The sequence below is a fragment of the Opisthocomus hoazin genome, chromosome 8, assembly GCF_030867145.1.
Source record: "Opisthocomus hoazin isolate bOpiHoa1 chromosome 8, bOpiHoa1.hap1, whole genome shotgun sequence".
In the NCBI taxonomy this organism is placed as follows: domain Eukaryota; kingdom Metazoa; phylum Chordata; class Aves; order Opisthocomiformes; family Opisthocomidae; genus Opisthocomus; species Opisthocomus hoazin.
In genome coordinates, this window is record NC_134421.1 from 26,432,673 (window position 1) to 26,455,645 (window position 22,973).

Below are 22,973 nucleotides of genomic sequence, written 5' to 3' on the forward strand. Positions count from 1 at the left end.
ATTCTAAAATAGGTCAGGCAAACTCTGTCTTAGAAGTTTTGGTTTTAGTCTATTAATTAGTGGGAAGATTAATATTACTAACTCAGGTACAGAGTACCTGAAGGTTGTCAGAGCGTACACTTCACCATTGCTATATGTTCACAGCCACTAACACACTCTTCTTTAGGAGGCCACAATGCTTTTTGGTGATTTTTGTGTATGTGAAGGAAATAATCCTGCCTTCCTTTTTTTCTTTAGTCTGCAGTCTGGTCCCAAGGAAGGAGAAACAGAGACAACAAGAACAATATCTTTCCTCAAAGCTGATAAAGGAATGGAAAAGCTATTCTTTGTTTCCGAATAGGGTTTCTATGTAAACCACATTGCCAAATCAATTAACAGCATCCCAAATCCCTACCACTTTGCTGTAGTTTTGCCCTACTGGTAATTCATCATTCCTGAAAAGTGGCTTTGGGCTGAAATAGTTAGTCTCCCACCAAGCTCCTCCATGAATAGCAAAGGATTTTTTTAAGTCATCAGCAATGCAGCAGTGAATATTTTGTCCCCTGTTAATTGCCCACATTTCTATAACTACCACATGACTTGTTTGAAATCTGCCTCACCAAGGGCATAGAGGAAATGTGTAATTTAATAACTTTGCTGTATTATTTCTGATGTATAAAATTTGCTTGTTACAAAAGAGAAGGAAAAATATGAACAGAGATTCAAGAAGTCTCATTCTGAAAGTCACTTGCTGTCTAATTCTGGAACCTATGCATGCTAGTATGAGTAACTAGCTAACCTTAAAATGTACTTACTGAAATGTAAATATTTTATATTCCTGAAGTAAGGATTGTTAAGATATGTATTTAAAACACTGTACAAACTTGAATTCACAGTGCACATTATTTATAAGCTAGCTTTACCTTTGCCCTACAAAATGAAACTCCTAATTCAATTAACTCGATCAACCAAACTCATGCTGTGAAGTTCTTCTGGACAAATGTGCTGCTTAACTACATTCTGATTTACTATATTAATTTGATACCACATACCGTAAGAACAGTCTTAAGCTACTTTTTAATTAAAGGGAAAAATATGCAGACATAAAATTGGTTGTGTAGATCAGATCTGTTTAATTTAACTTCATGGCTTTGTCACATCATTTTCCTTCTTTGAAGCATGCTGAGTATGTGTAGTTTTCCTTCTATAACAGGGGTGATTCGTAATAATAGAGTGAGGGAGATGGTTTTTGGACTGTTTCTTCCCTCAGTTCTGTCTGTCTTCACATCATCACATTTCCAGGAAGAAGAATTGGCTGAAAAATGACTCTGACTAAGCCCTGCTTAGTGCTTTTTCAGTGTAAAACTTAAAAGTGACATTATGGCATCGGGCAGCTGCTTCCCCCCCCCCTCAGCCAGATGCAAGGGCAATGATATGAAACTGAAAGAAACCACAGCTCAATCGTCTGCCTTCCACTTAATTTTTCATACAAATTTAAGGTCAAGTTGTGGCCTGGTAACCAGTGAGGTGTATGTAACTTTAGAACAGTAATTCTCTGTAACTGATTATGAAGAGAAATCAGGGAGAATGCACAGGAGCCTGCTCTTGGTTAAACTAAAAGTAGATCAGCTCCATTACTGTGTGGAATAATAGTCTTCTTCAGATTTATACTACTGTTAAGTAAGTGCAGAATCCATCTGTGGATAACAATGACACAGCTCAGTTAGACTTTCAAGAAAATGTTATTTTATGCACATGTATGTGCATTTTATATACTTTACATACTTATATATGTTTGTGTATATAAAAAACATATCTACATATATAAAAGCATGCCAATATGACATATGCTGCCACATATTTTTGACTAGATAATAAAATCGCTGTTTATAATAGAAAAATTGTTATTTATCCAAGTAAAAGTATTAGTAAAGCAACACTTCAAGAGCAACCATTGATTTTTACCTTTATCTTTAGCAAAATATATATATGTCAGGGCAAAATATTCTTTTGGGTTTTTTTCAGACATCTCTGTATTGACAGAAAGATTGTTTGAAAAATGTATCAGGACCGATCAAAACCTACCTATTATCTAGTCTTGCAGCAGCAGTGCAAGAAAGGAGTGCTGCACCTAAGTTATGGTGAAGTCCTGAGGCTGGTAGGGACCCCACAGCATGATTCATGTTGCAGGAACCAACCCTAAATTTTCATTGAACTGAATTTTTTGTAGTCTGTGAGAACAATGACAAAGGATATTTATATTGGAATTTAAAACATTTCTGCTTTGATAAATTCATGAGGGAACCTAAGGAAGTCTCAAAACTGTCCTGATTCTTTGCTTTCTTGCTTGCCTTCTCTGAAGCTGATCTCCCAAGCTTCCAGCTGTGCAGGCTTCCTCAGAGATATAAATATAGTAACTGCATGTATAGCCACATATAGTAGTTTCTTAAGCTCTCTAACTCTCAAGGCATGAACATATAGCTAAGAGGAATCAAGAGTTTCATCTCAGGGATCCCAGCTACTTTCTAGTGTCTGACCAGAGCTATAAACAGGCAACAATGATTCTGGATTTCCAGGTACCCTGGCTTTGGAATCCTGCAGCTGAAGGTTGCAGTAAAGACCGTGCCAGATCATTTATGTGATTCTTGTCAGATATTGCCCCGTTTGAAAACTCATACTAAGTTTAAGCGTACTCTTAACAACAAAAAATCTGACGAAAATACCTAGCTGCTAGTCAGTAGTGAGTAACTAGGAGTCTGATATGTATTGTGCCAGCATCAGGGAGCCAATGCCAGTCTAACAAGATCTGACAGGCCACCAGGTGCCAGCAGAGGATGCAAAGGACATATAGGCAGAGGTAGCTCATGGTGAAAATAACACATTCCAGTGTGAAGTGAAACACAGTGAAACTTGCTTTCTTGTTTTTCTAAACAGTTTGGCTTTTATTCTTGTGTCAGACAGGCCATAAATTCTGAAAATGTGAGTATTTTCACCAAACCATATTTCCATTTTCCAGAAGTCCAGCTGGTAAAACCATCCTTGCAAATAATAGTCAATTCTTTGTTATTTGACTGCAGAGAAGCAAAAAGGGTCCTGCTAGTCTGCATGTTTTGCTAGATTTTGAAGACTTACCTCTGGAGATCATCTCATTTAAACTTCAGTGTTAGCACAAACTCTTTCAATGTTAGTACGAAGTGTTTAATAATAAATCCTATCTGATTGTTGAGCCACCAATGGAGGGGATATGAAACCTTTCTTGAAATCATTAGATGGGTAGAAAATGGAAAAATAGATCAAATTGCAGGAGACATTTTAGATTTGTGTGACATCAGACAGTTCAGGAAAAGTCTTCTGTTTAAGGCAGAAGAGCCTCAAAAGTAATATTAACTCACTCTTCCGCCCCTTCATTGACCATATACTGAGTAATGCTTATTTTAAAGTGTTGCCTGTTTGCAGTATCATTTAAGGCCAGTGAAACACTAAAAGTTCAGAGAAGAAGAACTCAGAAAAGGGACCTTCATAATACACAAGATTAATTTATTACTGTGTAATAGAGTCTTCTATTTATTCAAGCATGTTACAGACAAGGTTCATTGGACAGATCAATATTTACAACCAAGTTGGTTAGACGGTGAAAAACACAACTGGCTGACAAAGCACCAGGATTTTCTAGTGTCTTCTCTGAATGAGTGTTCTGAAGGCAGAAAACTGCCAGTGTTAGATAATACTCATTCCTCTGTCAATGGGCAAAGCGATGGTGATTTTATTGCAAACATATTCCCAGCTTCACTTAGCAGAACCTCAAGGTTGCTGAAATAATTTTGAATTTTACAATTAATGTCTGTGAGGCTCTCAGTTCCCCCTTTGGGCTTTTAGTACAGTGGGAATGTTGTTGACGTTCACAAAAGGTGAACATATCAGTAAAAAAAATAACACACTGCAGAAATTGAATATAATAATGCTTCACAGATGAAAAGAATAACTCAAAGAGAGCAAATAATTTCCTGTTTAGATATTAAAGGAATATTTCCAGCACTTTAAACAATATAGCATATAAACTGTATAAATGTATAGCATATTCAGCTTGTGAAAGTAGTGTATTTTGTGTGAAAATAAAAAAGTACTGTTGTTTAATAGCCCACTAATATTGTCATATAAATTCTCGCTGTTGCACATTTTGTCTCAGTTCTGCATAATGATAATTTTCTTGTCAATCACTGAATGTCCAGGAATGCAAATAAGAAATTACATCTGTTACTTGTAATTTCCCCAGTCAAACTCCAAGATTTTTCCTTAAAGTTTTCAACGATTCTAGCATGTGGTACTTGAGATAATCCTGAACCCAGTGTGTTTTCCTGATGGCTAGATTTGCCTGTCACTAGTGTTTGCTTACCAGCAGTATCATATGAATGAGGTGGATTTTCATTGGAAGAAGCATATTGAAAACTTGTGTGTATCCCGCTTTGTCACATCTGTGTAAAGTTTCCCCCCTCCCAATGCAATTGTTTTTACTTTCTTTTAATCTTGCAAAGAAATGTAAAAGTGGAATAACTGACCCCATGTTCAAAGTCATTGTCAGAGACAATGAAGTCATAGGCTTCTGTTTTTAATAATGTCTTGCAAAACACAAAGCATCATTAATCATATTCAGAGGATAAAAGACACACATTTCCTAGTCTCAAACTTTCCTGAACATTTCACAGTTGTAGATTCACATAGATAACATCCCACAACTCTGCACAGAAAGCTCAGTCAACAAAGCAAATGTGAAATAAAACCATTTTTATTCCAATATAGAAAAACTGAGATTATCTTTTATGCAAAGCAAAACAGACTAGAATGGCTATTCTGTAATAGCAGTTCAACACCAGATGACGTCTGTAGGCAAATTCTCTTATTCTCCTTTTCGGGAAGAATTCAGATAAACTATACATAGGAACATAAATAAGGATGCCCATGCAAGAAATAAAACAGATAACAATCACACTGTTCCAATATTCATGTTCTTGCTTCCTTCCCAAATACTTCCAGTTGCAGACAAGCCTTGTGTGTTATTGATTTTAGATGAATGGCAGAAGAAAAATCAGACTACAAATTCATCTATATATTAATCTCCTATCCAACTGTCCAGATTTTCATTTCAAGCCAAATTCTGCCAAATATGATTACCATCAATTTTGATTAATTTTGTCTGGAAATACAGTCTTAGTTCACTTCTGCATTAAGACCTCAGGAAAATAATTTTTCTCTAAAAGGAGGGAAATGTAATGGTACAGTCAAAATCTGGTCCTCTCCAATCTTGTGCATGCCAAGTTGGATCCAAAAGCAGAAACAATCATGATATTGTGTTCACAGATGTTGATTTCAGTTCAGCAAAACTTTTGAGAATCGATTTCACTCTGACTTAAGTTTAAACACATGCTTAAAATACTATAACGAGTTACAACTATGTTCTCAATACGCATCTAAACTGGTAATAAAAAAGGAAAAGTATAATGGACATATAATGTATGCTACCCTTATATTTATCTGATAAGCAAGAAAGCCTAGAAGACAAGACTATAATTTGCCTACAGTTACAGCTCATGTGGAGGAGTTAGACTCAGTGTAGTCTGCAGGGTGAAATTCAGCCTCTGTGTAGACCATGTGAGACTTGCAACTGATTTCAGAACAACCAAGATTTGACTTTCAGAGTGATATCACTTTGCACTAGAAGAGATACATCCAGTATCACACTAAAGAACTGAGTTTTGCAGTGTAATTGGGTGGTAGAGAGAGGAAGGGAGTCAGGAGTTGTCAACAAAGGGGTGGAATAAACAGTATCATTTATGAGAAGGATGTAGGGAAAAGACTCAGAGGGTTTTCCACAAATTTATTTCCTGCCCCACCATCCAGAAGCTGAGACCTCAACACCCACAGCCCAGCACCTTGCCGTTCCCATGGACACTAGTGCTCCATGCATCCACTCGCTGTTTTCTGTCTGTCCTCCAGTGGCCTTCACAGACAGCCTGATCCATCTTCAACACCTTTACAGCACCAAAATGTGTAGCAGAGACAGATCATTTAGGTTACAGCATGCTACCCACTTCTCTTCAGGGCAAGACAGACAATCCACTCCAACCCACAAGCTATCTGCTGACCACCTATAGTATTATCTTGAACCAGCTCAAGAACATTTTTTTTCCATTTTCATGACAAAAATATCTTAATCATTATTTGTAGGTTAGAATGATTTCCACATAGACAGATTTTATACAGAAGTGCATTTCAAAAGATTGTGGCTCTAAATTTATGACTTGGCTGAAGTGTATGCATAAATTAATATTATAGATATGAATACTGACACATATGTATTTGTGTGACTTTTGTACAGTGTGTATATTCATATATGTGAGCAAAAGAATAACAAAATATTTTTCTTCATTCTTCATAGCAGGAAAGTACCTGCCATCTACATTTTTATCCTACTGTTTATTTACAGTAACCTTTTTCTTTATTATTCACTTCTTTATTGTTTCACTTTAGATTTAAATGGCCCTTCTTGCTGAATGACTTTTTTGCTGATATTTAGTAAGGTTGTAAAGAATTAGCAGGGAATAAGAAAACTCCTACTCCCTTCGATCTGAAGGGCAACTTTTATTCATTGAAATAAAGCTTACAGGCAAGAAGTGCAGAGGTTAAGTGAGAAGATTCTACTTATTCCCTCCAAAGACTGAATGGAAAATAAATGTATATGTTTTGGTCTGCTTGTGTGCAGTCATGAATTATTGTTTGGCTTAACATGCTTCGCCACATTTACAGCAATTTATCTAAACACTGCAAACAACTTGTATTGCTGTCATCAGAATTTATAAATATCTAGGTAGTAGTTTGATGTATAATTTATATTTATTCTAAGAAATTATTATTTTTTGAAGTATAGCATTCAGTGACTATTAAAACATGATAATGGGAAGAAAAAATTCCAAATTTTAATTGTGACTGTTCTCACTGAAAATCCAGTCCTTGGGATTGTCTTTATACATTGAAGTAGTCAATGCATTGTATGATCTAGTATTAAGTCAATTTGTGTAATGACATCCTCTCAAGGTTAATGTAATATATATGTTGCCAAGTTGGTAAGACATACAAAGCTATGTTTGGAAGAAACAGCTAATAATCCGCTATCAATAAGCTAGTTAAATCATTCCTAACAACAAGCAGGATAAAATGCAAAATAAAACCAGATCACTGCTCTATGTTATCTATACAACAGTTTATTTTTAACTAAAATACATACATTTTTTGGCTCCAGCTCTCCCTTCCTACTGAATGAAGGAAGATAAAAAGCATATTGCAGTGTTACAACATCAGATTCACAATGATGAGGTCTTCAGATGGGATCCAGATTCAACAGCAGACTTTGGTGATTCAGTGAAAAATAAATCTGTCTCTGAAAGATGAGTTTCTGGGGAGTTCAGAGTCTTAATGGATCTACTGAGGAACTGGCTAATCGGGGTGGCTAAAACAGCGATGGGAAATACTTGAAAAATGTAAAATGTCACCTTGTTTCAAATGTTTATTTCTGTAAATCCACAATGTTCTTCAGACATACTGTAAATTTTTTCTATTTCAAAATACCGTTTTTCATTTGAAAATTGACTGGGCATTTTTGGGGCGAAGCAGAGGTTTCAAGTTTTGGAGAGGTTTTGTTTTGTTTTGTTCTTTATTAGTTTTGTCAAAAAACTCTAGAAAATCTGTCTTTCTGTTTTAGCCAAAGTAATATTTTCCTCCTCCTACATTATTTTACTATTTCAGCACTCAGCAGGACATTTCTTTGCATTTCATATTTTTGCCCATTATCCATGAGTGTTTTTTGTAATTTTTTTGCCTTGATACCAAAGTGCTTAACACCATTTTAAGGTCAAACACCATTTCATACGAAATCATGTCAGCTGCTATATCAAGACTGAGCATCATTCATCACTGTTTACTTGTCATCACAACTACAACCCTGTGGACTAAGTAACACGCCACAGTCTGTATGTAAACATGATGTTGTTTTGCATTTGTATGTATATTTGTGTGTGAGGTGCTGCATAAACAAGCCTAAAGACTGATGTGGATTCTCGTTGGAAAAATGGATATAAACCAGCTTTCCATATTGGTATCCAACAGTACTGCAAGAAAATTTTTTCTTATCCATGGATTTTCCTTCATCAGTGTTTTACTCTTTCTGAATCACAGAATCACAGGATAGTAGGGGTTGGAAGGGACCTCTGTGGGTCATCTAGTCCAACCCTCCTGCCGAAGCAGGGTCACCTACAGCAGGCTACACAGGACCTTGTCCAGGCGGGTCTTGAATATCTCCAGAGAAGCAGACTCCACAACATCCCTGGGCAGCCTGTTCCAGTGCTCCGTCACCCTCAGAGTAAAGAAGTTCTTCCTCATGTTCAGTTGGAACTTCCTGTGCCTCAGTTTGTGCCCATTGCCCCTTGTCCTGTCACTGGGCACCACTGAAAAGAGCTTGGCCCCATCCTCCTGACACCCACCCTTGAGATATTTATAAGCATTTATTAGGTCCCCTCGCAGACTTCTCTTCTTCAGGCTGAACAAGCCCAGCTCCCTCAGCCTCTCCTTGTAGGGGAGATGTTCCAGTCCCCTCATCCTCCTTGTAGCCCTCCGCTGGACTCTCTCCAGTAGCTCTTCATCTTTCTTGAACTGGGGAGCCCAGAACTGGACAGAGTACTCCAGATGAGGCCTCACCAGGGCAGTGTAGAGGGGAAGGAGAACCTCCCTCGTCCTGCTGGCCACACTCTTCTTGATGCACCCCAGGATCCCATTGGCTTTCTTGGCAGCCAGGGCACACTGCTGGCTCATGGTTAACCTGTCGTCCACCAGGACACCCAGGTCCCTTTCCACAGAGCTGCTCTCCAGCAGGTCCAACCCAAGCCTGTACTGATGCATGGGGTTGTTCCTCCCCAGGTGCAGGACCCTTCATTTGCCTTTGTTGAACCTCATCAGGTTCCTCTCTGCCCAACTTTCCAGCCTATCCAGGTCACGCTGAATGGCAGCACAGCCTTCCGGTGTGTCTACCACTCCTCCCAGTTTGGTGTCATCAGCAAACTTGCTGAGGGTACATTCTAACTCTTCATCCAGGTCGTTGATGAAGAAGTTAAACAAGACTGGGCCCAGTACTGACCCCTGAGGGACGCCACTAGTTACCAGCCTCCAACTAGACTCAGCGCCGCTGATGACAACCCTCTGAGTTCTGCCATTCAGCCATTCTATTTGGATGTCTTTGAGTGTTTTAGACTTGACAAAAATGTTTCCTGGGTCTCTTCATTGGATAATTTTTCCAGAATTCCACCCAACCTATGAGTATTTATTCAGTATAATCAAAAATGTAAATGAAGAAGTAGGCATGGCAAGATTTTTTTTTGTTGTCTTTAAATTACAGCTTTTGTTCATTTCACTATACATGAACTTTTATTTATTTTGCTCAAATATTGTTTCTTACAGAACAAAATCTGAAAAATCGTATGCAGAAAGTAATGAAGGGCGTTTTTTCAATGCAAAATGCAGTATAGGGATAGGTAATTTGTGTTTGGTAAAAATAAAGTTATTTGTAATCACTTCATAATAATGATGACAAATAAAAAATATTCAACAAAATAAGATCTCAAAAAAAATTAGTGTGAAGTAAAAGACTTTAAATAGTGAAGGACAGTGGGATGATGTAAACTAGTTGTAGTACAGACCAGAGCCACAAAAATATGAGCTTCAAAAAATGTACTTATTTGTTTCGCATGACTAGGAAATAGTACCGACTTGCTTTACTCAGGAGCACTGAGGTATACTCCTCTTCACATTAAGAGCAAACATTTTCATTCTGAATTCATCTTTTACACTTGATAAGTATTAACAAAGCTATGGGGTATCTCTGACTGTAGCTCACTTTAGTTCTCTTTGTAAACAGTCCTTTGCGCTAGAAGAATAGGCCTACACAAGCTACCCCCATTCTCCTGTTTCCTGCCCCACTGAACAACAAAAGCATTTATTTGTGGTCAGCTGAGCTGGGAAACTGTTCTGTGTTCACATTACCCGTCCTTTTTTTACAAACTAGGTCTATTCCCCTATCTGATTTATTGCTCAGCTACATGAGTGCTTGTGACACTGCAAAAGACCAAGGCAGTGTTGTGGGTAGAAGATGGCAACGCTCCTTTCACTAGCAGTAACTTTATGACAGTTTAAAGCATACACCAACCCACTCTTTCAATTAAGGCTACAGAATGTCAAAGTCAACTCTATGAGGGTAAAGATAAGAGATCTGCTGTCACCTCTGTTGCTTTGCTATATTGTCAAACGTTACTCATAATTATCGGTGAAAAAATTATACAGAGGTGGCTTTATTCTTACTTGTGAAAAACTTTGTAATGGTACATTACATCAGGTTCAAATGACAAGGATAGTGTTGTGTCATGTGTGTGAACTCTTTTTTATCCAAATGAGTTTAAGCAGCAGCATCTGTGCAATGAAAAACAAAACAAACAGAAAAACCGCAACATGAAAACACACACCTCACCTGGGAATAATGCCTCTCCAGCCAAAGCAATGAAAATATCGAGGTGACTTTGTGAGTGTGAAGCAACAGGGTTTCCATTCGCAATATCATTATCTGTTTTAGTGGGGGATTGTGGGAGGGACAGAGGGAACAGATTGCAGAATCTCATTACTACCCAAAGGTGAATAAATATTTTCATTTTTGCATTGTCCGTTTCCCAAACACTGCAAGTAACCAAGAGTCACTTTATTACCAATGTATTTCAATATGTCATAACCTTGCCTAGAATCATGACAAAAAGCCAATAGTCTGTTTATTAGGTATAATACCTGACTTCACTACAAGAGAGAGAAATCCAAGAGGGTGAATGTTTCTGAAGTTTCAAAGTTTATCTTCTTTTGAGGTTACCTGCACTTTCCTTTTTCACATACAAAAAAGCATGATTCTAAACAGCTTTTGTGTAGGTTTACTGAATTTAGATGTGGCAGTATCAGTTTTTTAACATATGGCACAAAGGTCAGCCTTAGTCACTTACCTTTTTTCTGTGGATGCTTGATTACTACTTGCTGATTTTTTAACCTTGAACCACATAAATCAGTAAATCCTTTCTGGAAGCTGAACCATTTAGTAATGCAATGTTGAACATCTGTCTTTAGAAAAACTGTAAATTTATTTTATAGACACCATTCAGCATAGCTAATAAATACAATTTCATGTTTTTTACTTCCCAGCTGGTTCTAGGTTCTAAAGTACAATGATTTTGTAACTTCTGAAATCCATTGTGAGGGAATGAGTTACTAAATGCGAAAGAGAAGACTTCTGAATAATAGCCTTGTACTTTACACAGCTATTAAGGTGTACATTTCTCGTGGGGACCACAAATCTTTAAGGCTCTGAGATGTGTTGTACATCATCCAGACACTGTTTCTTAGCTGGTGTAAATACAAATGGCCACAGTAACTACGGTGGAGCATGTTTCCACAGCTTAATATTTAGCCCTACAGCTGTGTTTTGAGTACCAGTTCTCTCTACACCCTCATACCATTATTTACATACCAGATTTCATAAGGAAACCTGATAATATATGGGAAATAAATAGCATATGAGATACTACAACTGAAAGAGTTGTCCAAATTTTTATAATCAATGGAGAGGAACAATTACATCCAAGGTGGGAAACATCTCATCCTAGGGGAGTTACTCGACACAATCTGACAAATCATGCTGTGAAATCCTTTTTCGTTCTTCAGCTAGTAAGAGACAAGTATGACTAGTCCAGATCTACCCCAGGGCCTGAAATGCGAGCATCTACAGTTAGATAAGGTGAATTTCTCAGCCTGTGTTGAGAATGCACCACCCTCAACTGTGTGTTGAAGGAGAGGTGTTACTTTTCAGTGGAGGCAGCTAGAGTAACAACAAGAACCACTTATCTTCACCTCCATCCTCTGGCCTTAACATTTGGTTCTTTACTCAGACTTCTCCCACAAAGTGCATTTATTTTTATTTTACAAGTAAATACCCTTTGAACACGAGAAAAGTATTTCCAAATATTACTCTTAGTTTTTTTCGGATACCATTTGGAGACTACTTTTGATATATGGTGATTTTCCTAAGGAATCTTGTAATTTCTCCTCGTATTATTGTAAGTGTGAGTGTTCTGGCTTGGCTGCATTAACATGCTTAGCCATGGCCTCCCAATCTTTAGGACCATTAACCTGAATTTGCTATCTTTGTTTTCCCAGAGGTGAGCCATCAATTAGGTGCATACTAACCAGAATAAGAGAAGGACTAGAGGCATTAGCACTTCCCTTCTAAAATGGGAGCACCTGCTGAGTCACAGTGGTAAATGTGAAATGGGGGAAAGCATCAAAATATTTGCTGGGTAGATACTTTGGGTAACTTTCCATCCTGGGCTGCCCATTAGGCTTAACTGCAATTAGAGGATAAGTGGCTATTACTGCCCTTAATTCGCTAAGAAAACATGAATTCTAATTAGCTTCAGGCAAAGGTAGAAGTCTCCCCAGAGGGCTTCTAGATCCACGTGGAAGCTCCCAGTGGGATACAGCGTGAACATCCTCCAGATTCATAGCAGGCTGGAGACCGAGCTTTATTAGAAACATCTCTTTTACCCCAGTGCTGTGCTTTCAGTACCACAAACAACAGCACATGGAGTCCATTTTTTATAAATCCTGGTTTTGGCTTGTGAAAAATCCAAAGAACATTTTGTGCTAATAGCAACATCATGGGCTCTGTCTTCTCAAGATTTACTGAGGACTATCACAGGCAAAATTCCCGCAGACTTGAATAGGTGATGTGCCTTTGAAAACCGGGCAAACTGATTATTTAAATAACTATTTTAAATTTTCAGATTATCCATAAAAACATTCTCACTGCATTATTCTAAACTGTTTTAAGGGGTGGTTATGAACTGCTGATGCTTTTTTAAGCTATTAACCCTGTATTTCTCCATTTGAATTACACAAAAGCACTAAGTGAAGTTGTGTGATTGGATATGCAATGCTAAGAGCATCTCTGTTTCTTGTTGAGTGAGTCCCTACCCAGCTTTTCTGTGCAAAATACCTTAACAAACAATTCTGCACCTCAGGGAATGGCATACCACTCAAAGTATAGAAACACTCCTTGTTCCTCACAGTCTCTTAACACACAAGACTGGACCTATTCAACTTGCTAGAAACTTGAATTGCTCTCAGTTTAAAAAGGGATTTCCATATTTTAACAATCTGTGAAGGCTGTTCTGAGCTCTGGGTTTGAGTTTGAGTTTAGGTTTGCTTTTATCAAAAAGTGTTGAGGTCTGCCATTGCCTAAGATGGTAGTTATAGTTATGAGTCATTTAACAGTTCTTTAGATTTAATGATTCAGATAGTGTGGTATTTAATCCTAATTTTGGAATGAAACTGCTTCCGCTTCTTCAGCAAGGTCCAGAACCCTTGTTTTAACTTCTTATCTTGAAGTATCAGAGCATTGAGTTCAGTGCTGGTAGATCCATGGTGGACTCTGCGTGTGTATCCAACTGCTTGGGAGCAGAAAGATGGCACAAGGCACTTGAACTTCCCATCCTAGGTCACTCTTGTCCTGGAAGGACAAGCATAAAGCATGTCAAAGAGGCCACCATATCAGCAGGACACTGGAAGCAAAATAAAGAGTGAAGAAGAAGGTGGGACAGGCAGGGAGTTATCTTCTGTAAAGGTTACTCTTTCTGCTATGACCACTCAATATTGAATTTATCATCTCCAGAAGAAGTTTTTACACAAACTCTACACTCTTCTAAAATATCGGTCACTGCAAGTTTAGCAAAGAATTGAAATCTCCGGCTACTCTTCTTAGCAATCCTGTTAAACTCTTCCTGTTCCTCAGTTTCCACCATAAGCTGCTGTCTTTTTTATTCATCTCCGTTTCACAGACGCGGGAGGATGTGATGCTGGCATGAAGATATGACCTGCTGGATTTTTACATTCCTCTCATTCTGGTTAGATTCTTTGTTTTGGCTCATTTCATAATTCAGACAAGATGATTCTACTAATGCAATCCGTCTTTTAAACTAAGCCAATCACCCACAAAATGATCAAAATCTTCTGTTCTTCATGGAGAACCTCAGCTGAAGTCTTTCTTTCTCTCCAGAGGTTCTGGATCTCTTAAACTTTAGTTTGACAATTGAAATTGGGAGGTATTTATGAGTCCTGTACCACCTTTACATTAATATTTACTTGGGAAGAGAGGAAATGAGGAAATAGAAGGAAGGGAAGGAAAGGGAAGGCAAGGCAAGGCAAGGCAAGGCAAGGGAAGGCAAGACAAGGCAAGGCAAGGGAAGGGAAGGGAAGAGAAGGGAATGGAAGGGAAGGCAAGGCAAGGCAAGGCAAGGCAAGGCATGGGAGAGGTTTTCCAACATAAAAAGTATCTGACATCAAACTGAACTTGCTGTTAAAGTGCAAATAAGCACAAGAAGCTGAGAATCAATGGTCTGCAGATTTCCAGGACTATTGCTGATCTGTAGCTTTTTATCCTAGTTCATGTAATATTTTTAGAAATTTTTAACCCTTAAAGATTGACAGTACTATAAAATTTTTTAAAAAACAAAATATAGAAAACAATATAAAGAATATTGCACGAAGGAATGAAATTAGATGACCTATCAAGCCATTGCCAGACCTATTTTATTCTGATTTCTTCATCTGGAATACAGAAAAACTAGTTTAAAAAAAAAAAAACATTAGGAAACTAGCCCATCTCTTTTTAAGTAGGCCAAGTGCTCTATGAGTTGTCTATCCAGACTCTTAGATAATGCTTTGCTGCTGCCCATCTCAAAAGTGACCAGCAACAAGTGTTAGTATTTGGTAGGGAAAGATGAATGTTGCACCAGTGGGGGGGGGATAAATTCCTGCTTTTCTTTTTGCTTTGGACAGAGTTTTATGCAGCTCCGTACTTGGAATGTTTAAGATAGCCCAGGCAGAGACGGATGAATGAGGCAAGCAAAAATGGATGATAAATGTAATTTATTTCTTGACCACGTATGTGGTAATATACTTCTATGGGGACACTCTGGCACGGTTCCAGGTATATACTATTCATCAGTATATAGCACTGTTGCATAAATATACTTTAGTTTTTATTCTTGTGTTGGTAAATTTAGAGACTGGGTAAATCTGTAAGCGGTCTTCCAGCCTTTTGTATAATTTAACACTTGCGCTTTGGCAGTGAAAAGCTTTTCAAAAGTTGTTATGAACATACAGCCAAGTAATGTTTTTAATTTGGTGAATAATGGCACTTGTTTCAAAATTAATAAAGAAACACTCTTGTATTGTGCTGTTGTGTATAAAGGACTGATGAACTTGTCTTGGTCACAATTCAGAAAAAAGTGCACACACTGCATAGCCTGCTTTTTGTGCAGGATGTGCTTACTGTCAGGGATGCAACTGGCTACACAAATCCCATGCTGGTTCTCTGAGGAGCTGAAGAACCCAAGGTAAAATATACAGTAAGCTGTAAAGTGACCAGCATCCCTTAAATGCTGTGGAAAAACACCAGGATTACGTCCATGAACAACACCAGAAATTTGTTTTTCATGGGTGGAAAATACTTTCCCAGAGGCAATAGCAACTAAATAAAATAAAACAAAATCTAGAATTTCTGGAATCAGAGGGCATAACCAAAGTGTTTCCTTACATCTATTTTTCTGTTCAAACTTTATTTCCATTTTGAAGGACTGCCAAAGTAGTTCAACTTCTCTCTCCATAAAGTATGTGCCATTCCCTCTGGAGTGGGTATGGAAAGGGGAGTCAAATGATGCATGTTATCAGGTAACATAAATAGTTTACAGCGTTTTGAAATCATGGTGCCTTGATCTGAGATGGGGAATTTTGCCAAGTATTGACATTAAAAGCAGGAGGAATTTAAATAAGATTGACTTGTAGCCTGTCAGAAGATGGTTCTTTATGATTTCACATTAAACCTGCAGCCCCACTATTTTTCTTAAAAACATATTTGGCTTCTCTCCATCTAAAAATTTGCTGATCCACTGTACTTGACACATTAATTTTCTGTGATGATTTTGGCAGCCTTTATACATTGCCTATGCCTAACATGGGAAAAAAATAAAGGAAATGTGGATATGCTTGACATAGAGTAATTTTTCCTTTCTATTGCATTACTGATAGCAAGTACCACTTCATTTACCATCAATAAAGTGTGTAAGAAAAAATAATAGAAAAGAGATTATGATCTTTCTTTTTCTAATAAAATCTGACCATCTAGATGCTACTGGATATTAAGGAAGAGCTGCTGTTCCAAGCTATAGTACTCACATTATTAGTGAGTAAGAATACTAATTATTAGTTTATTCAATCTTAATAAAAAAGGTTTTTAGCCAATATGGATGCAGCAAAACTTTCATAAGGCCTAAATGACTTCATTAGCTATCTAGGAAATTCACTGTCCATACTAACAACTGAAGAACTCATTTATCACTCAACAAATCTAGAGTTGTGATAGTGTCTTCTGCTTAGGTCCTATCAGCTATTTGCTGGTCTTTCACACATTTCCATTTCTTCTTGTTTTATCTATTTCTTCCCTTTTTCCTTGTAGTTAATGGATAAAACTACAATATAAGGTCCAAAGACTAGAGAGAGAAACACATGCGTCTTACTCATTAAAAAAAATTGATCACGTCCCAGAGGACTAAGTTTTCCACAAGTCTCACTTTTTTCATATACCAAAAATAAACACCGAAAATTTTAAATTAAAGGAAGGAGCGGATGAAAAGCATCTGAAAAGGGACATGAAGTTTATTTGTGGTATCTCAAAATGCAGCAAATCAAACTATTAGCTCTTTAACATAATATTCCATCAAAAGTATGAAGACCTAGCACTGGACCTGGGAGCACAGCACATGGTCATCACACTCATCGGTTTGTAAAGAAACAAGGAAATTGATGTAACATACAAAAAGCAAAAGGAGAAATTGGAGCGGCAATTGGAGTACATCTGAAGTTCAGCACTGGAATATCACCCATGTTCTCTGTGTTCAGAGCTCTCTCAACTCTGAAACTACAGATCAGATTCTGATCATTTGCAATCTGCAATTGCAGATTTATTCTCAACTATGTCTGAAGTTTTACTGGCGTTGGCATGTGAACATAAACCTGAAAGAGCACTTGGGAAAAGTGAGGAAATTTGACTCTTAGTCCTTGGGTTTCTCACACAGGAAGAGACTTCTCATGGCAGGCATAGGAATCATAGCAATCAACGTGCAGATACAATCTTACATCTAGAAAAAATGAATTTTACCCAGGACAAGTATGCAAGGAAAGAAGTTCTAATTAAGGAAAATAGTTCCAAAAAGTCACAGTTCTTATAGTATATCTTGTCTTAATAACAGCATGCGGTGCAATCAAAATAAGCCATAATTGGGTGAAAATCTGGGGGGAAAAGGAGCAAATTTGGTGAAAAATATTTAAGTTTTCAACTGTATTACAAGAGAAATTATCCCATTGCAAGATTTAATGATTTCGTGTTGCTAATCAACTCCTAATTTCCTTGTCATTGCCAGCGGTTTGTGGCTATATTGCCACAGTCAGCAAATACTGAAAGAGGTTTTATGCCAGAGCTGGGATGGTAATCCCTCCACAGCATCCAGTCTGAATATATCTAGTGTGTGGCATCTCTCATGTATCCTGCTGATGATACAGGATGCATAAAACAAGAGATCTAGCAAGTAAAATGTACATTAAATTTGAAAAAAACAATCTGTTATTTGTGGCCTGATTTCAAACTGCCTTATTCAGACTGCTTCTATGTAACAAATAAATCACCTTTTAAACATGATCAGTGGAGGAAACCATCAAATACATCCTGAAACATGGCGAAAATCAAAATACAGTACAGCATGTACAAATATTTTGAAATCCGTAATTTTCAGCTAGAAGAAGATAGAATATTGTGCATATGTGTGTCTAAAATCAGTATTGATACTACACATCATGTTATTCTCTGAGAAAGTAACTACCTCAGCCAATTTCTATTAAAACAAATTCCTCCATCTTTAAAGCAATACTCTTACCAACAGAAGTTCTGAGTAACTAGGAATTGCAGACTTTAGCCAAGATTTTTTTGTTAGAGAAACCATGGCTTACAACACATTTCTCAGCAATGTCATTTATAAATTTAGATAGAAGCCAGAAAGCATGAACAAGATCTCAGAATAGCCAATAATCGTAAAGGTTAGAGAAATTTTCCTGAAGAGCCAGGTTTGTGCATTTTTTGAGACTTAATATTCTAGAGAAAAACACAGGCTGAGTGATGACTTTGATGTGAAGCCTTTCCCTCTTCCCTAGTACATTACTTCACCCTGGCTTGGCAAGCGAGTTTCTCGGTCTTTAAAGTAGTCCCATTGAAACCGTTTCACTCTCATTAAATATTCATCAGCAGCTGGTTTCTGGAGAACTCCATGCCACAAAGCAGACATATTCAAGAACTTGCTCTGAACCACATAATGTTAGACCATGAACCTTAATGGACGTGATACAACTCAAGTGGGTGTTTGCAGCTCTCAAAGGAGAGTGGAGAAGCATGTTGCTTTCACATTCTTGGTTCTAGTCAGTCCAGAGTTGATGGAGTGCTCCTCTCATTTGGTAAGAACTGTGTTCTAGAGCAGGCCCACCAGGGCGTATAGGTGGTAGAAAGTCCATATCATGACTCCTGGTGTACCCATGTGTGCGCTATCACTTCTGTGTTGACAAGGCTGGGGAAGTTCTGCAAACATCCAGCAGCAGAAATACAGACAGCCAAGGTCTACTAGGACCTACAGGATCTCTACAAAATATCAGAGCTAGACTTCAAGTACCTGAAATTTGGACTTATGGACCTAAAATTTGAAAATGTTGTCTTCATTCTTTCACGACGGTAGCTGCTGCATTACTTACTCACTTTAGAAAATATTACCCTGAATCTTTCATCAGGGCCTCCAGACTTTACTGCAATATAAATAAAAATGGCGTTCAGTAGTTCTCAAAGAGACTAGTCAAAATGCAGTCGTTTTTATCTGTGCTCTGCCACTTTTGTGTTTTTTTGGTGGTTTGGGTTTTTTTCTCTCTCTCTTGTGGCTGACAAGCTTCTTAAGGCAGCAAATAGAAAAGCTATGTGGCTGTGATAAGCACTTACATACTCTGACTGTGGACTCAGCAGTGTCTCTCACCACACTTCCATAACACAGAGTAAAGAACTAGTTTTTTCAAAAAAGAGATTATAAGTGGTGTCTTGCTCTGTGAAAATAAACACCAAACAAAGCTTTTGGGGGTATTTTCCATGAAATTATTGTGTATAATTATCAGCACCCTAAAGAGAGCCAAAATATAAAATCTTGGAAAGGTACATATATTTCATGTTACCAAATGTACTTTGATGTTTCAGTAGGAAATACAATTAACATAACTCAACTTATGAATCATCTTTCAAGTTGTTTATACTTATTTATTCCTACTCATTTTTTTTACTTCAATTATTTATTCAATATTCCCACAGAGAAGTAGATGAGGGGGAAAGAATTATTTATATAATGGAGACCACATACTGTATAATGAAACATTTCATAAGTAGCACACTCACTCTTGTCCTGCATAAGTGTTCACAAAGAATGGTTTTATCCTTCATAAGGCAGGTTTATCCAAAGTAAACAATGTGCTCCTCAAGGAGTGTATGTTGACATGTTTGTGAAAAATGCATGCAGTCTGCAAGAGAGACATTGTCCTGGATTACAGCTAAAAGCCAATACAGATAGATATTTTTGCAAGAGATGGGGAAATGGTTGCATTGAGGATATAATTCACAATAAGCTTATTAAATGGAAATCTTCATACTTAGGAACAAAAGGCAACATGCTGCTATTAATCTTCATTTAGAAGGGGGTACTATAATAACATTACGATAAGTGAACTGTTTGACTTCATTGTAGAACCAGTCGGGAATTTTTCAAAGATACATTTTTTTCATCTCCGTGCTTCTCATTGAGAACTAAATCACATATTTCTACACAGCCTCACTGTGTCATGTAGGTGAATCTATAATGTCTATTTATGTCATTTCTCTCATAATAACCCTTTTCTCCACATTGGCTCATTTGCCCAGCGGTTGTGTTCAGTGTGTCTGAAAGCAAATTCTTATTTAGAAGGCAATATTTGGTCAGGATAAAGGTTATTCTGTAATTATAAATTGTAAGGTATTTGCGAATATATTATTTCTAACTGAAAAGCCAGAAGTTAAGGATGGATTTTTTAAAATCTAGAGCTGTTTACATTAAAAAAATTTATCTTTGAAATGAAAATTCTTCACAGAATTTTGTTACTTTTGTAGAAAATACATATCAAAAATCAAGAAAGAAACGTAAAAAAAAGTGTTGTCAAAATATTCTGCTTTGTTATTTCAGAAATAACTTTCCATGCTGTGGTGGAACATACAAGACAAATTCAAATAAAACATTTTGACTGAAAGAAAATGACACTTACCCAATCCTACCCATTTGGTCTGTGGAGTATATAGAAGTGCAAAGAGTTTGTTCTTAGTCAGAACAGTCTCAAAATGTCATTTGCCAAATGGCGTTTTCATTCTCCTGCCAGCTTTTGGTAACATCCAAAAAGAAAAATAATCAAATATTCACATTCACAAAAAATGATGGAACTTAGTTCCATATGCATATCTGTTACATATATCTACTCATAAAAATATGATTATTTTTTATAATGTAAATTTATTGTAAACTACACAAAGAAACTAGAGGAGACTAGATTTGATTTTTCTCTCATGACAAACACAAGTTCATTAAAATTATTGTGCTTTCATATTCAGTTCACAAATGGAGGTAATAACATTAAAGAAATTTTATTAAGACATTTCTGTGTTTTGGTCAACACTTTGAAAAATAATCCTCTGGTTTCAATTTTTTGCTTTCCATACTCTTTTCTGAAAGGGGCAGCTTTTCACTACCTCCAAAATTATCTAGTTTTGGATAGACAGAAGAATGTGAGGGACTTTTTGATCAGAAACCTAGGCAGAAATAAGACATTTAAACACCTCCAGAATACTATGAGACTTCACATATCTATATTTTGTATCTAATTTTCTGCAGTTATATGTAGACAGTGGAAAAGTATTTACAATTCCTTGGTCCTGGTTCAATCCTCAGCTAACAGCAACACTCCATACTGGTGCAAGAGCCAGCTGTGAAGCCGCTGCCCTCACTTACTCCCTGGTTTCCCTGAAATGCCTAGTAAGGCCTAGTAAACAGTCATAGGGTACTCGAAAACATGAGTGATCTGGAAAAAGCAGGCATCCTGGGATGTGGCTTGTATGCCACCCTCTTTACCTCTATTTGTAGCCTTAATTTCTGATTGGACAACTCAGTTTCTTAAAATTAACACACAAAAATTTTAGCAGCTTGTTATGTCACCCATTCTCTGTTCCTTAGAATTGACATTTAGTCTATTATTTAAGTACTTTACCCATCTTTAAGAATATTTAGAAGTTTGGAGAAGTCAAACCTTCTGTTGAACAGTATTTTGTTCATACATAGAGCATCTTGTCTACTACTTTTCCTGGAACAATGAATATTCAGAATGCTTAAGGTGGGAGATCTCTTGAGACATGTAAGAAATACACTTCACGAGATAAATTGGCATACTTCAGATGAAGAGAAACAAATGTCCCAAGGAGCAGTTTTTGGAATGGGATCAGAAGCTAGCCACAGATTGTTTGGAAACAAACTCTTAAGTAGGATGTGATTAATGGTCACAGTACAGATTATTATAATTTACCATCAGTAGATATAGAGTGCAAACGAGCAAAAAAACAGTAAATATACATAGCTCTAAAATTAGAAAATATGATGCTGAACACCCAAAGAGATGGATAGAAAGAGATTATTTTTTTAACCTAGTCTCTTCACTGCATACAGCATCAGATTTGTTCCCTGGTACAGCTCACAATAGAAAAAGATTGCACAAAAAGACCTTCACAACAGTTTCTTCTTCTTTGTTTCATACACAACAAAGCTAAGATTTCCAAAAGGAATTGAAAGTATGAGAAACCCATCTGTTAGGCAGAAATCCTTATGGTGCCTTCCACATGGGAATGAATTTTAGTTAATACAAATAACCATAAAGCTGTTGTAATTAGCAGAATCTTTAGACAGATAAAATAGCAAATGAAAAAGTTCACTTATTAGATTACATTTTTACTAGCCACAATTCAGAATATTTTTGTGTGATTTGGCGTAAATCTATTTGACTTCAATAACAGTTCTGTTTTTAGCTCATGCATTCAAAGCTAACATCATCAGGTTTATTTCAAAAAGTAAAGACTCCAGTCACTCAGTTTAGGGTGAATCTGTTGAATTTTTTCTTCAACACCTTCTTGAAACCATCCTTTGGAAATATATGATACCATGCTAACTATCCAACAGATGACCTCCAAGAGATGACCACTGAGTGTACCATGCTGGATGTATCACCCCATGGACATCAGTTTTCATGTTTTGTTATTTCAAGATGTAAGGGCTTTTATAAGAACCAACTGTTATCCAAGGTGAGCATGTCTCCTTAAGACTTTTGTGTAGTCACTTGGGAGAGAAAGACTCAAAATTAAGCTTTAGTTCTTTTCTTTTTTTAATTCAAAGTCTACCAAACCTTAAAAAAAAAGCAAAGTGCTGTGTTATGAAGTGTGGTCATAATGGTTTTCATTTACAGCCAAAATCCCTTTCAAGGTTTGTTTATTACTTTTAAAATCTCCCAAATTGATTGTTTGCTTGTGTGCATACTTAGGAATTTCTGTATATAGTTTGGAGGTGTTTTCTGCAGGGGAAGTTTAAATGTTTCCAATGTTTTCATGAACTACCATCAGATGTCTTCCAGATCACTACTGGTTCCCAGAGCACAGATTGAGGAATACT